We start from the raw sequence: 16,749 nt of genomic DNA on the forward strand, positions 1-16,749 counted from the left end.
TACAGAAGCATTATAAAATAAAGTGTGACACCGAGCCACAAAAGGAGACATTACGGCAAATGACCAAAAGCTTGGTCAAAGAAGTAAGTTTTAAGGAGTGTTTAAAAGGCAGGAAAGAGAGGTAGAAAGGCGGAGAGGTGCAGGGAGGTCATTCCAGAGCTCGGGCACTAGGCAACTGAAGGCTGAAGGCAATGGTGCAGCGATTAAAATCAGGGATGTACAAGAGGCCAGAATTAGAGAAGCACAGATATCCTTAAGGATTGTAGGGCTGCAGGAGATTACAGAGATAGGGAGGGGTGAGGCCATGGAGGGATTTGAAAACAAGTATGAGAATTTTCAAATCAATATGTTTCTTGACCAGGAGCCAATGCAGGTCAGTGAGAACAGGGGTGATAGAGGAACGGGACTTGGTGAGAGTGAAGACACGGACAGCAGAGTTTTGGATGACCTTCTGAGATTTCTGTGCTCCTCCAATTCTGGCCTCTTGCGCATCTCCAATTTTCATCGCTCCGCCATTGGTGGCCATGCCTTCAGCCGTTTCAGCCCTAAACTCTGGAATTCCCTCCCTAAACCTCTCCACTTCTCTTCCTTCAAGACGCTTCCTAAAACCTACCTCTTTGACCAAGCTATTGGTTATTTGTCCTAATACGTCTTTACGGGACTCGGTGTCAAATTTTGTCCAATAATGCTCCCATAAAGCTCATCGAGACAATTTACTATATTGAAAGAGCTATATAAATGCAAGTTGTTGTAGGGTGAAAATGCCTGTGTCATTCTTTTGTATCCCTGTTTCAGCACTTAGTGTTCAAAATGAGAAAGATCTTTTATTAACTACCTCTGATGATATACTTAGGAACTGAGGATGAGCAGTCCAATGAGTGAAAACAAAAATGCAAAGATTAATAAAATGGAATGTCTAATCCACATCATTGTATTATTTCAGTCGAGCACCCTTTTCAATTGCACTCGTTAGCTGACCCAATACTGTACTCTGCACCCTAGTACAGTGCTCCTGAGGATAAAGAAGAGGAAAATAAAGACTCCCAGTTTTGAAATACAACATTAAAAAAAACAGGAATGGACATGAGGCCCAAAATAAATGGACTCTTCATTACCTGGTTGCATGATGCCTGACTCTCTGTCAAACAGTCTTTCCCTGCCATCCCCATCTCCAATATAGCTTATAAACAAATGTGCTAATATGGCTGAGGACCATCTTCAAATCGTCACTAGATACAGGCGAGGTAACAGATGATTGGAGGTCTGCGAACATTGTACTATTGTTTAAAAAGGGTGCGAGGGATAAGCCAAGTAATTATAGGCCGGTCAGTCTGACTCTCTGTGGTAGGTAAATTGTTAGTTTATCCTGTCCCTCAGAATAGATTCTGTCACTTAGAAAGGTACAGATTAATCAGGGATAGTCAGCATGGATCTGTTAGAGGAAGGTCATGTCTTAGTAACTTAAGTGAGTTTTTTGAGGAAGTAACAAGAACGATTGATGAGGGTAGTGCAGTGGATGTGGTCTATATGGATTTTAGTAAGGCATTTGACAAGGTCCCACATGGCAAACTGGTCAGTAAAATGAAAGCCCATGGGATACAGGGGAAGATGGCAGGTTGGATCCAGAATTGGCTCAGTGACAAGAAACAAAGGGTAGTTTTTGAGAATGGAAAGCGGTTTCCAGTGGTGTTCCACAGGAATCAGTGTTGGGTCCTTTGCTGTTTGTGGTATATATTAATGATTTGGACCTAAATGTGGAAGGTATGATTGGGAAATTTGATGATGAATCAAAAATTAGGCGCGTAGTTAATAGTGAGGAGGAAAGTCGTAGACTCCAGAATGATATCAATGGTTTGAGTGGGTGGAAAAGTGGCAAATGGAATTCAATCCAGGTAAGTGTGAAGTATTGCATTTAGGGAGGGAAAACAAAGCGAGGGAATACACAATAAACAGGAGGGTATTGAGAGGTGAAGAGTGGTGAAGAAGGCATATGGAATGCTTCCTTTATTGGCCGACGTATAGAGTAAAAAAGCAGGGATGTGATGCTGGAATTGTATAGAACGCTGGCTAGGCCACAGCTGGAGTACTGCATACAGTTCTGGTCACCACATTACAGAAAGGACATAATTGCTCTGGAGAGAGTACAGAGAAGATTTACAAGAATGTTGCTGGGGCTCAAAGGTTGCAGCTATGGGAAAAGATTGGATAGGCTAGGGTTGTTTTCCTTAGAACAGAGGAAGCGGAGGGATGACTTGATTGAGTTGTATAAAATTATGAGGAGCCGAGATAGCGTGGACAGGAAGGACCTGTTTCCTCTGGCAGGGAGGTCAGTTACCAGGGGACACAGATTTCAGGTGGTTAGTAGAAGGATTAGAGGGGAGATGAGGGGAAAACTTTTCACCCAGAGGGTGGTGGGTGTCTGGAATTCACTGCCAGGAACGGTGGTGGAGGCAGAGACCCTCAACTCATTTAAAAAGGTACCTGGACATGCACCTGAAGTACGGTCTCCTGCAGGGCTACGGACCAGGTGCTGGAAGGTGGGATTAATTTAGGCAGACACGATGGGCTGAAAGGCCTCACGATGGGCTGAAAGGCCTCCTTCTGTGCTGTACTTTTTCTATGACTGTATATTTGAAGAATATGAAGAAATGAAACTATGTTTTGGTGACTCCAGGGCAATCCTGAAGGGTTGGCAACCCCTGGCTGTAGTGATGGTGTGAAGCAGCCTGGCTTTGCACAGTTCCAGTCGGTGTAGCCTGAATTCTGAGCCAGCAACCAACCTGGCACCAGGGTAGAACAGGCTGCTTTGAAGTCAGTACAGGCCTTAATGCCCGATTTACTCACTAAATCATTAAATAATTAAGGGTTCAACTCCAATTGCGTTGCTAAACCAAAGGACCTGCGAGTCTAGAGACATCATACAAGAATGAGTAAGTAATGTGAAGGAGATCACAAAGCAGTTAGAGATTCAAATGATGGATACATAACAAGAACAAGCTAGCATGGCTCACACACTTTGTCTGCAGAGTTTAGTTAACTGTTAAAATGTGTTGCAGGCAACTGAAAAAAGTGTGACTGGCATTTAAATATTGTGTTTTACAGTCAGGTGACAAGGGGTCAAAGGACTTCCTTCTTTTTCCTCTCCTTGATTGACCGCAACAGGTTTAATTCTTTCTTGAAGTGGACGTACTTGCCAATTCAGTAGGTGTTTGATTACTTACTTGCTATGATCATAACAAGAACCAATCGGACAGGTTTTCTTAAGTTTAACAAAGAATGAGGGGTCAACAGCAAGGGCAGGAGGACGGCTCTCAGCAGGCTCCCCATTTCCGATGCCGGGTCCCTCAATCAGGCACTAAGTGCCTGTTAATGAGGGAGCCCCCACCCCCACCCCCTGGAGCAAGAAAGCAAACAACCTGCCTGGGTTTGCTTGGTGTGCTCTCTGTGCGGTGACAGGCCTGACCATCGCTGGGCTAATCCTAGCGTGGGCAAGATGAGGCTCTTAATTGGGCATTAATTGTCCACTTAAGGGCATAAATTGGCAGTGGGGCAGGAAGGACTTAATGTGGGTCCCTCACCCACCACCATTGCGCCCGATTCTCTGTGCTCCCCGCCTCCAAAATTGCCTTGGGGAGGGCATAAAATTCCTCCCCATGTATTCCATCTTTGAGTCTTCGATTTCAATTTATTCAAGCGTCACTCCTGCCCACCAGGCACTGAATGTTCTAGAAACTATAATCAGGGAAATTTTCTTTTCAACAGGACTGATACTCATGCCATAAAAATGCATTAAAAGAAACAGAAAATGCACAACAGTTCTAACTCAGGGTAATTTTCTTTTAAAAGCATTGAACCGGGGATGGTCGGGGTTAAAAATCAGTTTTGGGCGGACGTTTTGATGAACAAATGTGAAAGATCAAGGAAATGTGGATTTACTGCAGTTACACACATAACACGTTTACACCCAAAATTCCAAGACCATTTGAAGCACACAGTGGCTTGTGCTTAGAATACAACAGCTTATCGGCGACCACACTCTGGAAGTGGCTCAAGAGTTCACCTACCTAGGCTCAACTATCACCAGTAACCTGTCTTTCGATGCAGAAATCAACAAGCGCATGGGAAAGGCTTCCACTGCTGTGTCCAGAATGGCCAAGAGGGTGTGGGAAAATGGCGCACTGACACGGAACACAAAAGTCTGAATGTATCAAGCCTGTGTCCTCAGTACCTTGCTCTACGGCAGCGAGGCCTGGACAACGTATGTCAGCCAAGAGAGACGTCTCAATTCATTCCATCTTCGCTGCCTCCGGAGAATCCTTGGCATCAGGTGGCAGGACTGTATCTCCAACACAGAAGACCTCGTGGTGGCCAACATCCCCAGCTTCTACACCCTACTGAGCCAGCGGCGCTTGAGATGGCTTGGCCATGTGAGCCACATGGAAGATGGCAGGATCCCCAAGGATGCATTGTACAGCGAGCTCGTCACTGGTATCAGACCCACCGGCCGTCCACGTCTCCGCTTTAAAGACGTCTGCAAACGCGACATGAAGTTCTGTGACATTGAGCACAAGTCGTGGGAGTCAGTTGCCAGTGATCGCCAGAGCAGGCGGGCAGCTATAAAGGCAGGGCTAAAGCGTGGCGAGTCGAAGAGACTTAGCAGTTGTCTGGAAAAAAGACAGAAGTGCAAGGAGAGAGCCAACTGTGTAACAGCCCCGACAACCAATTTTATCTGCAGCACCTGTGGAAAAATCTGTCACTCTAGAATTGGCTTTTATAGCCACTCCAGGTGCTGCTTCACAAACCACTGACCACCTCCAGGCGCTTACCCATTGTCTCTTGAGACAAGGAGGCCAAAGAAGAAGAAAGAAGACGACGACAACAACTTATATTTATATCATGCCTTTAATGTAATAAAACTTTCCAAGGCACTTCACAGGAGTATACAGGTGTCATTGGGTGGAAACTCCACACCACAGCATCTATTCTTGCCTTTTTACTCTGTGTTAATAAATCTCATGACCTGCTTAGCCAATGACTGGGAGGCAATGATACCTCAGTATTTGTGTATCTATTGTTATTGCATAATGCATAAGTTTACAACTTTGTTAAAAATCACATAACAAAAAAGAATTTGCACTTAAACCTTGTGCATCCTTAGAATGTCCCAAAGTTCTTCACAGACAATGATTTACATTTCAAGTGTACTTACTATTATGTATGGAAATGTAGCAGCAAATTTTCACCAGGCAAAGTTCCACAAACAGCAACAAGATAAAAGACCACATAATTTGCTTTGCCAGAAGGAATGTTGCCCAGAATAGCAGAAGGCGTCCCCTGCTCATCTTCAAAATAGTGCCACAAGATCTTTTACATTCACCTCAACAAGCCTCAGTTTAAGGTATCATCTAAAAGACGGCGCCTCCGACAGTGCAGCATTCCCCCAGCCTTGTCAGCCTGGCTTATGCACTGAACCTACAACCTTCTGACTCAGAACTGGCACCAATGCCAGCCTATAAAAACTACAGTCCTAGTTTGTCATGAATGAGGAAAGGGATGGTACCTAGCTCTTCAAACTCTCAGCTGATCACCTCATCTTACTTTAAACTGCTGCCATGGCTGCACTGCAGGATCCTTGCAAGGCGATTCACCTACTTGTATGAAATTATCCCTCACCCATCTGTGAAACCAAAGGATTAAAGAGATTAAGAAACAAATCCATGGGATGTAGCTCCACCTACTCATCATCTCATCACCCTGGGTGAGAGATTCTGTAGCAGTTAGATCCCGCAGCAAGTTCCTTAGCTCTTGGTGTCTTTTATTCAGTTTTTAAAAAAAAGAAAAACCTGCATTTTATATAGTGTTTTCAGGATTGCCCGAAGTGTTTTCCAGTCAACATGATGCTTTTTCATTTTAAACAGCTTGAGGCGATGTTTTTTCTTTCACGATTCCCTTATCCTCAGTTTAACCCCCAGCTGCTTAAAGTGAAAGTTTCACACCTGACTTGGAGACATAGTTGTAATAAATGTGGGTCTTGCCAGCATTACTCACTTTCCAACAATGAACTTTTAAAAAAATCAACCCGGGGGTTTCTCCGCTCATAGTCAGATCAACCACAAGGCCATTTCTACTCCTACGACTCCAAATGAAAGTTATGAAGTAGACATTTAAAAACACTACAACCACAGTTCCCTGTTGCCCCAGAAAATGAAGCTACTTTAGACCAAAAAGCTTCAGCCGGAAGGGACGCACAAAAACAATGAAAGTTTGCTTTGTGTAGTCCTGCCCGTCACAGGAGAGCTACCACAGCTGTTCATGGCTTGTCCTTAAATACGGGAAGAGGGAAAGACAATTATAGGATTCAATTCAAAATTAATTGAAACTCCCAGTTAATTACAACATCAAAACAGTCTTTGTGTGAGGTGAAGTGAGAGCAGACCCCTCGAGTAATCAAAATGCGGGCTAACTCTTCACAGGCCAGTTCTCCATAATCCAAGTCCTATATTACGTTGTGACTCACTTTATGCAGCATCACAGTGAAGGTCGATAATGTGAGTCCTATGACTGCACACACATTTCTTTTAAAGATAATTAGCTGGATAGGCCTGCAATAGGCAGAAATTGTTAATAACCGAATGAACGCATCCACACCTGCGTAACTGGATTAGCATCCATCAGAAGTCCATGCAGTTAAGGGACAGGCTCTGCCCAGACAGGCTGGGAAATGCGTAGCTCTTGATTCAGAATGTTGTCGTTTCATTCCTGGAATTTGAGTTGAAGTCTAGTTCAAACTGGCAGGAGAAGACAAGACACCTTCTTCATCTCAAATGAAAAGCTTTGACAACGCCAATCTAATTGCCAGTTGACGCAAGCTTGACCACAACGAAGCAGCAAGTTAGAGTTACTTTGGGTGTATTTACACATTGTCATATTGGTCTCGAGCAGTTTTGATTTGCACAAATACTGCTGTTCTAGTGTACATATTTTTTTCCCAAAAATATATTCATAAAAATCTGTAAAAAATGCAATACAAAACAACACCAAGTTAACATTCCAAAAAGTGCAAAGGAAATCCGTTTTCTTCGATACAGGAGTGAGTTGCCTCACAACCCTTCCATTCCATTTTACATGCCATGTACATTTTGCAGCAAACCCATATTTGGTGTAGACAGTTCGAGGGGTTTCCCATGGATCCAGCCCCTCAGTCCAGCTTGGTGGGTGGACCTTACACTGTGGTCTTTCCCCATTGAGCCTTGGCTGCGGCTGCCCCAAGCTTTAGTGCGTCCCTCAGCACGTAGTCCTGGACCTTGGAATGTGCCAGTCTGCAACATTCGGTGGTGGACAACACTTTGCGCTGGAAGACCAGCAAGTTTCGGGCAGACCAAAGGGCGTCTTTCACCGAATTGATAGTCCTCCAGCAGCAGTTGATATTTGGCTCGGTGTGCGTCCTTGGGAACAGCCCGTAGAGCACAGACTCCTGTGTTACAGAGCTGCTTGGGATGAACCTCGACAAAAACCACTGCATCTCTTTCCACACCTGCTTTGCAAAGACACATTCCAGGAGGAGGTGGGCAACCATCTCTTCCCCACCACAGCCACCGCGGGGGCATTGTGCGGGGGGGGGGACGAGACTTCGGGTGTGCATGAAGGATCTAACGGGGAGGGCCCTTCTCACCACCAGCCAAGCTACGTCTTGGTGCTTGTTTGAAAGTTCTGGTGATGAGGCATTCCGCCAAATGACTTTGACGGTCTGCTCGGGGAACCATCCGACAGGATCCACTGTCTCCTTTTCCCGTAGGACCTTGAGGACATTCCGTGCAGACCACTGCCTGATGGACCGGTGATCAAAGGTGTTTTCCCGCAGAAACTGCTCCACGAAGGATAGGTGGTACGACACGGCCCAACTACATGGAGCGTTCCGCGGCAATGTGACCAGGCCCATCCTTCGCAACACCGGGGACAGATAGAACCTCAGCACATAGTGACACTTGGAGTTTGCGTACTGGAGGTCTACACACAGCTTGATGCAGCAGCACACGAAGGTGGTCATCAGGATGAGGGCCACGTTGGGTACATTTCTCCCGCCCTTATCCAGAGATTTGAACATCGTGTCCCTCCAGACCCGGTCCATTTTAGATCCCCAGATGAAGCGGAAAATGGCTCGGGTGACCGCCACAGCGCAGGAGTGGGGTATGGGCCAGACCTGCGCCACGTACAGCAACAACGTGAGCGCCTTGCACCTGATGACCAGGTTCTTACCCACAATGGAGAGAGATCGCTGCCCCCACATGCTCAACTTTTGTTGTACCTTGGCTACTCGCTCCTCCCAGGTTTTGGTGCACGCCCCGGCCCTTCCGAACCATATCCCCAGCACCTTCAGGTAATCTGACCTGACGGTGAAGGGGACAAAGGATCGGTCAGCCCAGTTCCCAAAGAACATGGCCTCGCTCTTGCTGTGGTTAACTTTGGCTCCCGAGGCCAGTTCGAACTGGTCGCAGATGCTCATCAGTCTGCACACGGACAGCGGATCCGAGCAGAAGACGGCGACGTCATCCATGTACAGGGAGGTTTTAACCCGAGTGCCTCCGCTGCCTGGGATTGTCACCCCTCTTATGCTCGCATCCTTCCTAATAGACTCAGCAAAGGGTTCAATACAGCAAACAAACAAGACCGGGGAGAGAGGACAGCCCTGTCTGACTCCAGATTTGATCGGGAAACTTTCCGATTCCCACCCATTGATTGAGACTGCGCTTCTGATGTTTGTGTAGAGCAGTTGGATCCAATTGCAGATTCCCTCCCCAAACCCCATTTTGGAAAGCACATCCATCATGTAGGTGTGCGATATCCTGTCAAAAGCCTTCTCCTGGTCCAGGTTGATGAGGCAGGTGTCCACCCTCCTGTCCCGAATGTAGGCGATCGTATCCCTGAGTAGCGCGAGACTATCAGAGATCTTCCTGCCGGGTACAGTACAGGTCTGATCGGGGTGGATCACCAACTCCAGAGCAGACTTGACTCGACTGAAGTAGGGTGGGAGGAGGCTTGTACGGAGCTTAAACAGTGGCAAGACCAGCTGAGCCAAATACCCTGTCTCTGTGTCATAAATTCTACATACTTCTCTCGCTTCCCCTCAAATGCATCTATGATATTTGCCTCAACAACTCCATGTGGTAGCCAGGTCCACCTTCTTATTCAGGGAGGAATTAACAAAGGTACAATGTGACTGCAAATGGATCCTGTATAGAACAAAAGACAATGGACTGAGTGGATCTCAGGCAGCCATTGGTTTCCTATTATTGAGGAGCTTTGCAATGGTAATGGCTCCAGAGAGGGGGGAAAAAAACAAATCTGAAGACCAAATGGATTGGTTTAGGTTAGGCAAATTTCACCCACACCCCTCTCCTTTCAAGAAAATGTTGACTTCTTCCTACGGCATCATTCTGCCAATGCTGGCTGTCCTAGCAGCTATCACATGCAAGTTTTGATTGTGAACAGAGTACGCTATCCAGGGCTTCCTATCCAAAGCCAATATACTCTTAATCTAACAGAAACAAATACACACACATACTCACACTTCCAGGAGTAGGAACCCTGGGTGATTTCCTCTGCCCACTCCCGTCCTAACTCAGAGGTTCTGAGCCCAACTACTGTGCCCCCTTCCAATCAGTTAAAAACCTGCCTTCAAACTTTGATTAAAGATGGCTAAAGACATAGCTATTTATGATCCAACTGCCAAAAGGCTGTTTGCAGAGATCATACTCAGGTTTGATCTTTTAAAGGGTCAGTCATGCTTGCGATTTTTCCCAGCTCCGTTGCCTAGTTACCCATGTGACGTGGAATAGAAGAAAGAGTCACAGTTGAATTTGTAAGTTTTGCTCCAGACCCCACTTTGTTTCAGAATTAGCAAAAATACAAAATGAACAAGGAGGTATGAATATATTAAAATATCTTACATTTGCATGCAGTTTACCAACATCTTGTATGCACTTCTATGCATCGTTAATCAGAACTGCCTGGGTAAACTTGTCATGCTGGAATTACACCTTAACATTAGAACAGGCACTCTATCGCCACCACAAGTGGGAGGGTGTAATTACATTGTGACAAGTTTCCATTATGAATGTGAACACAGGAATTTTTGATGGAAATATAAAAACGGACAGAATGTTGACTTTAAAATGGGGTCTGAATTCCGTTTACATGCTCTGGCCCAATTAATTCCCCTCCCCCACCCCCTCACCTGAAGACGACACTTGATCTTGATCTCCTCGCAAGCAATGCCAGGAGAGATCGACCTGTCCAAATCATTTGACTCAATAAATCATGAGGCTCTGTGCATTGTGCTCCAAAGATTTAGATGCCCAAGAAACTGCATCACAATCCTGCAATTGCTCCACAGTGATATGACTGCAACTGTCTTGAGTGGAAGATCTGAAATAGTCACCTACAAAACCCAGACTGAGGTCAAGCAAGGCTGTGTGATAGCGCCCATACTATTTGCAATCTACCTGCCAATCAGCTGTCCTCTGCTGTGAATATTAAATACCACCTAGATGGAAAACTCGACAACCTCAGTCACTTCCATGCCAAAACTAAACTGACCACCAAAAGACATACATGATCTACAGTTTGCATTGCCTACTCTGCACCAGACTTGCAAGCGGCTCTCGATCTCTTCAATTCTACATACAAAGAGACTTGGCCTGTCCTTGAATGTTCCCAAAACAGAACTCATATCAATCCACACCTGGTCAGGCAAAAATTCCACCTCCCATATATGTTGAAGGAGAGACTTTGGAATATGTTGAGCACTTCCCATACCTTGTAACCATCTCTCTCAAAAGGCCATCATTGACGAGGAGATCCACCACAGGATCAGCTGCGCCAACTCAGCCTTCTACAAATTACAGCAGCGAGTGTTTGACAATAAAGAGCTCTGCAAGTCAACAAAAGTCCTAGTATACAGAGCAGTTGTCATCACCACACTCCTGTATTGCAGTGAGACCTGAACGGTGCATCAGCGACACATAAGAGAGCTAGAAAAGGTCCATCAGCAATGCCTCGGCTGCATCCTCCAGATTCAATGGGAAGACCAAACAAACACTAGGGTCCTTCTTGAAGTAAGGTCCACAGCATTCAGGCAAAACTCCCATAAAACCAACTTCGATGGACTAGACACTGTGTCCGTATGGCTGAAAACTGTCTTCCCCGCCAGGTCCTGTTTTTTCAACACTCAAATGGCCAGCGTTCCAGGGGAGGACAAAGAAAACACTTCAAAGTCACTTTGAAGCTCTCCTTAAAGTGCGGCAGCATTGACATCGATCGGGAAGAGCTTGCTACCAAATGTTGAGAATAGCAACAACCTGTCCATCAAGCTGTATCACGCTTTGAGTCCAAACGCCTTAATGATGAGGCAGAGCGGCAGCAGAGAGGAAAGAAAAGGAAGCAAATCCTGCACTCCAGATCCCACTACCTCATGGGATGTCCTGCCCCATGTGCCCAAATATCTGTGGGTTGAGAATCGGTCTGTTCAGTCACCTAAAGACCCATGGCAAAAAAGCGACCTTGAGTAGACATCATCCTTGAATCAAGGGACAGACTACAACCAATGACAAGATAATTTGATTTCGTGATGTTGGTTGAGTTGATAAATATTGGCCAGGACACCAGAGAAAATGCTCTTCTTCGAAATAGTGCCACACGATCACTGATGTCCACCTGAGAGAGTAGACAGGGCCGCAGTTCAACATCTCATCTGAAAGGCAGCATGTGTGACAGTGCAGCACTCCCTCAGTACTACACTGGATTATCAGCCTAGATTACGTGCTCAAGTACAATCAAATTCAGAGAGTAGCTCTGGAATGTCTTCTTAAACAAGACTGGTTGTGAAAAACAATCCTTAAAAGTGTAATAAAGATACAGTGGTCTATAATCAGTCCAGACGATGATTTTAACATGACATTACTTCTTAAAAATTTATAACAAAAATATTTAGAGAATGGTCAGGGCAGCAGATACCTCAATGCTACTTATCTATTCACACAAAGCTGCATCTCCCCTCGATCCTTATCAACACAGCTCAAGACTTGCACACGAACCATAGGGGCTGACATGCCTGACTTCATAAGCCAGCTGCGGCAGAAATTCTTTGCCTCCAGTTTGCAGTCCTCCTCCCCATGACAATACCACCAGAAAAACAGATTAACTCACCATTCGTCTCACTGCTGTTTGCAAGCTCTTGATGTGCACAGGTTGGTAGGTTGCATTAGCCTGACCAAAAGTCATGGCGTCTTTAAATAACTCCACATACTCGAGGTCCTTTGGGATATTTTGGGGATGAGCAATTAAAGACCCTGGTGTTAACGTAAATTATTCTCCTTTGAGACCCAGCCCTCAATAGCTTATTTTTGATCAATCTTGATTTGAGGAATTACAGATGCAAACCATCCTTTGTTAATGAAATATATGCATCTAAGTACAGAGCTGATTTAGTCAACTCTACGATAAATATAAATATGATTTAGGGCAAAGGTGAAAAATTGCAGAGCCATTCAAGAAACTGTCAATATGACAAGCAGACAGTTCCAAATCTTGCTTGCTTCCGGGTCAGAAGGTTATGGGTTCAAGTCCCACTTCAGGGGCTGAGGGAATGCTGCACCGTCGGTGGTTCCATCTTTCAAATGAGACATTAAACCAAGGCCTCATCTGCACTCTCAGTTGGGTATAAGGAAGGAAGCTCTCCCAGTGTCCCAGCCAATATTTATTCTTTATCCAGCATCACTAAAATAGATTATCTGGTCATTTATTTCATTGTTGTTTCTGGGGCTTTGCTGTGTGCAATTTGGCTGTAACATTTCCTCCATTGGTGTGAAGCACTTTGGGACATCCTCAGGTTGCGAAAGATGCAAGTCCCTCCTTTCTTCAAGTAAGAACAGAAAATGCTGGAAATACTCAGCAGATCAGGCAGCATCTGTGGAGAGAGAAACGGAATTAATGATTCAGGTCGATGACCTTTCATCAGAACTGGGAAAAATTAGAGGTGTAGCAGGTTTTAAGTACAAAGGCAGCGAAAGAAGGGAGGGTAGGAAAGATAGAGTGGAAGGCAGGAGAGATTAAATGACAAAAGGCATGATGGTGCAAGGCAAAAGGGACAAGTAAAGAAACAGAAGATGGATCTAGAGGAGGTGTAAAGGCAAACAGCAGAATCATCAGCAATAGCTGCTGCCTGAGAAACAAAGCAAAAAAAAAGGAAAAAATTGAGGCAATTGTTCTCAATGAAATTGCTGAACTCAATGTAGAGTCCAAAAGGCTGTAAAGTGCTTGAGCAGAAGATGAAGTGCTCTTCTTTGAGCTTCCACTGAGCTCCACTGGAACACTGCAGTAGGATGAGGACAGAGAGGTCAAAGTGAGAGTGGGGAGCAGAATTAAAATGACAGGCGACCAGAAGCTCGGCGTCAAGCTTGCGGACTGATCGGAGGTGGTCCACAAAGCGGTCATCCAATCTGCGTTTGGTCTGCCCAGTGTAGGGGAGCACAAGTACAGTATATGTAATCGAAAGAGGTACAAGTAATTCGCAGTTTCACCTGGAAGGAATGTTTGGGTCAAACAATACAAAAGGATTTCCTTGCAGGAAATAGTGTCTCATTGTAGTGCCAGCCTTTATACAGCACACAGAAGCAGGCATGACCTTTTCCTTTCATTTCCAGGCCAGAGCTTGAAAAATAACCCAGTATTAGATTTGACCAATGCTGCTCAATCAATCTAACACACGTCAAGTACCGCTAGTAACCTCCACACTACGTGCCTCGGTTTCTCTCCTCTTCTCATTTCCCCCCTGTCCCAACCCAGTTAAGGGTCACAGGGCTGGGTTCCATGGTTATATCTTTTCAACCGTCCAGCAGCTAAAGGCAAAATAGCAGTAAGCTATAATTGGGCAGCAAAAATCAGTCTGGAAATAATCAGCAAAATTTGGCATAAGCAGACCAACAGACACACTCGCATGAAAAATTGGAGACTGTAGATTCGACTCTTTTGCAGCATTAGAAAGTTGACTAAATCATTGAACAACTTGTTTGCAAAGCTCAACCACCCTTGTAGACAAGACTGCCTCGTGATTGCTATTATTTGCTAAGTAAAATAGATTTGAGCCCCTTTGCCCAGTCTTATGTTCAAAACATTTTAATCTGCTGCACAAAAATAAAACAAAATGTTATAGTTTAGTTTTTCTTTTTTTTAAGAGATACAGCACTGAAACAGGCCCTTCGGCCCACCGAGTCTGTGCCGACCATCAACCACCCATTTATACTAACCCTACACTAATTCCATATTCCTACCACATCCCCACATGTCCCTATATTTCCCTATCACCTACCTATACTAGGGGCAATTTATAATGGCCAATTAACCTATCAACCTGCAAGTCTTTGGCATGTGGGAGGAAACCGGAGCACCCGGAGGAAACCCACGCAGACACAGGGAGAACTTGCAAACTCCACACAGGCAGTACCCAGAATTGAACCCGGGTCGCTGGAGCTGTGAGGCTGCGGTGCTAACCACTGCGCCACTGTGCCGCCCCTTATGCAATGCAACACAAACTCTGAAAATAACTGTGGAGAACACAAGGGCCAATAACTCTACACAGCGACAGCAACTGGTGGCAGCATCTCAATAGTCATTCATTTTGATGGATTCAACATAGAATTCTACTCAGCTCTTACCTCAGTTATAAAGGGCCCTCTTTCCACTCCATCGTGAGATGGTTTTCGCCTCTGCAATGTTCTGCATTTTAAAATTTGCATGACTTGTTTTTAAAATTAAAGAACATTCATTTCGCTTTCAGCAGGATTGAAGACACGTCATGCATTTAGTGTTTAAAGGTCAAGAAGGTGAAGGACAAGACTTTTGGCACATCAAGGCTATTTCAAGGCTCAGCAAGCTCACTTAGATTCAACATGCGACTGAAGCTGTAGGGGTGCCTGACAACAACTAGTGAATCAGTAATTCATCCAGAGTCAAAAGGTTTTTAATTAAAAAGTTCATCCCCATGATTCGCTGGTGAGACAGTAGATTAAGACACAATACCACAACAAGAGTCCAAGGAGCTCTATTACAAATTGTGATGACAGGAGTGCCAAACAGAAGAACATTTTTATATTCATTCCTGGGAGGTGGGCATCGCTGGTAAGGCCAGCATTCCTGCCCATCTCCAGTTGCCCTGATTTGATGTAACGGAGTGCTTTGCTAAGTCACTTCAGAGGCCAGTTAAGAGTCAACCATTTTGGCATGGGACTGAAATCACATATAGGACCACAGATTTGCTTTCCTAAAGGATATGAAGGAGGATGGGTTTTTACAACAATCCAATAGCTTCACAGTCACTTTTTATTTTAAACTGATAAAACATATCTCGAAATAAAATGTTAACTAAATTCAAATTCTCATTAAGATTTGCACTCGCATTCTCTGGATTATTCATCCTGGCCTCTGGATAACAACTACCAGGACTTGATGGCCGACATCCTAGGGTCTTAAAAGAAGTGGCTGCAAAGATAGATGCATTAGGTGTTATCTTTTATAAACTTCACTAGATTCTAGAAAGGACCCACAGATTGGAAAATAGCTACTGCAACACCTCTATTCAAGAAAGGAGGGAGACAGAAAGCAAGAAACTATAGGCGAGTTAGGATAACATCTGTCAGAATCCATTTTTGAAGAGGTTATAGCAGGACATTTAGAAAATCCTAATGCGATCAGGCAGAGTCAACATAGTTTTCTGAAAGAGAAATCGTGTTTGACTAACATATTAGAGCTCTTTGAGGAAGTAACAAGCAACGTGAATAAAGGGGAACCTGTAGATGTGGTGTACATGGATTTCAAAAAGGCAAGGTGCCACATCAAAAGTTACTATACAAAATAAGAGTTCATGGTGTAGGGGTCAAGATATTAGCATGGAGAGAGGATTGGTTAGCTAATGGGAAGCAGAGAGTGGGGATAAATGGGGCATTTTCAGGTTGGCAGGATGTTACTAGTGGAGTGCCACAGGGATCAGTGCTGGGGCCTCAATTATTTACAATCTACACCAACGGCTTGGATGAAGGGACTGAATGTATGGTTGTTCAATTTGCAGATGACAAAGGTAGGCAGGAAGGTAAGTTGTCAAGAGGACATGGAGTCTACAAAGGGATATAGGTAGATAGGGTGAGTGGGCAACAATTTGGCAGATGGAGTATAATTTGGGAAAATGTGATCTTGTCCACTTTGGCAGGAAGAATAGAAAAGCAGAATATTATTTAAATGGAGAGAGACTGCTGTACAGAGGGATCTGGGTCCTAGCACGTGAATCACAAAAAGTTAGTATGCAGGCACAGCAAGTGATTAGGAAGGCAAATGTAATTTATTGCAAGGGCAATAGAATATAAAAGTAGGGAAGTTTTACTACTGCTGTACAGGGTCTTGGTGAGACCACATCTCGAGTACTGTGTATCATTTTGGTCTCCTTACTGGAGGATAAAATTGAATTAGAAGCAGTTCAGAGAAGGTTCACTTGACTGATTCCTGGGATGAAGGAGTTATCTTATAAGGAAAGGTTGAACAGGTTGGGCCAATACTCATTCGAGTTTTGAAGAATGAGGCGTGATCTTATTGAAACATATAAGATCCTGAGGGGACTTAACAGGGTGGATGCTGGAAGGATGTTTCCACTTATTTTTAAACTAGTTCTAGTCTCGCCCATAAGGGGTCTCCCATTTAAGACAG

The 16,749-nt window shown here is 44.7% G+C and overlaps 1 protein-coding gene across 5 annotated transcripts in view; it reads right to left on the bottom strand.

Annotated features, from left to right (window-relative positions):
• rassf8b (Ras association domain family member 8b) overlaps nt 1–16,749 on the bottom strand; it is a 114,067-nt gene that overhangs the window by 57,269 nt on the left and 40,049 nt on the right. The window contains exon 1 of one of the 5 annotated variants that reach the window (XM_068058844.1): nt 6,649–6,737. The exons of the other annotated variants lie outside the window; for them this stretch is intronic. The gene's annotated coding sequence lies outside the window, so the exon portion shown is untranslated. Of the gene's footprint in view, nt 1–6,648; nt 6,738–16,749 lie in introns of those variants that run through there. 5 annotated transcript variants of the gene reach the window in all.

This window comes from Heterodontus francisci, chromosome 27, assembly GCF_036365525.1.
Source record: "Heterodontus francisci isolate sHetFra1 chromosome 27, sHetFra1.hap1, whole genome shotgun sequence".
NCBI classification, from domain to species: Eukaryota; Metazoa; Chordata; class Chondrichthyes; order Heterodontiformes; family Heterodontidae; genus Heterodontus; species Heterodontus francisci.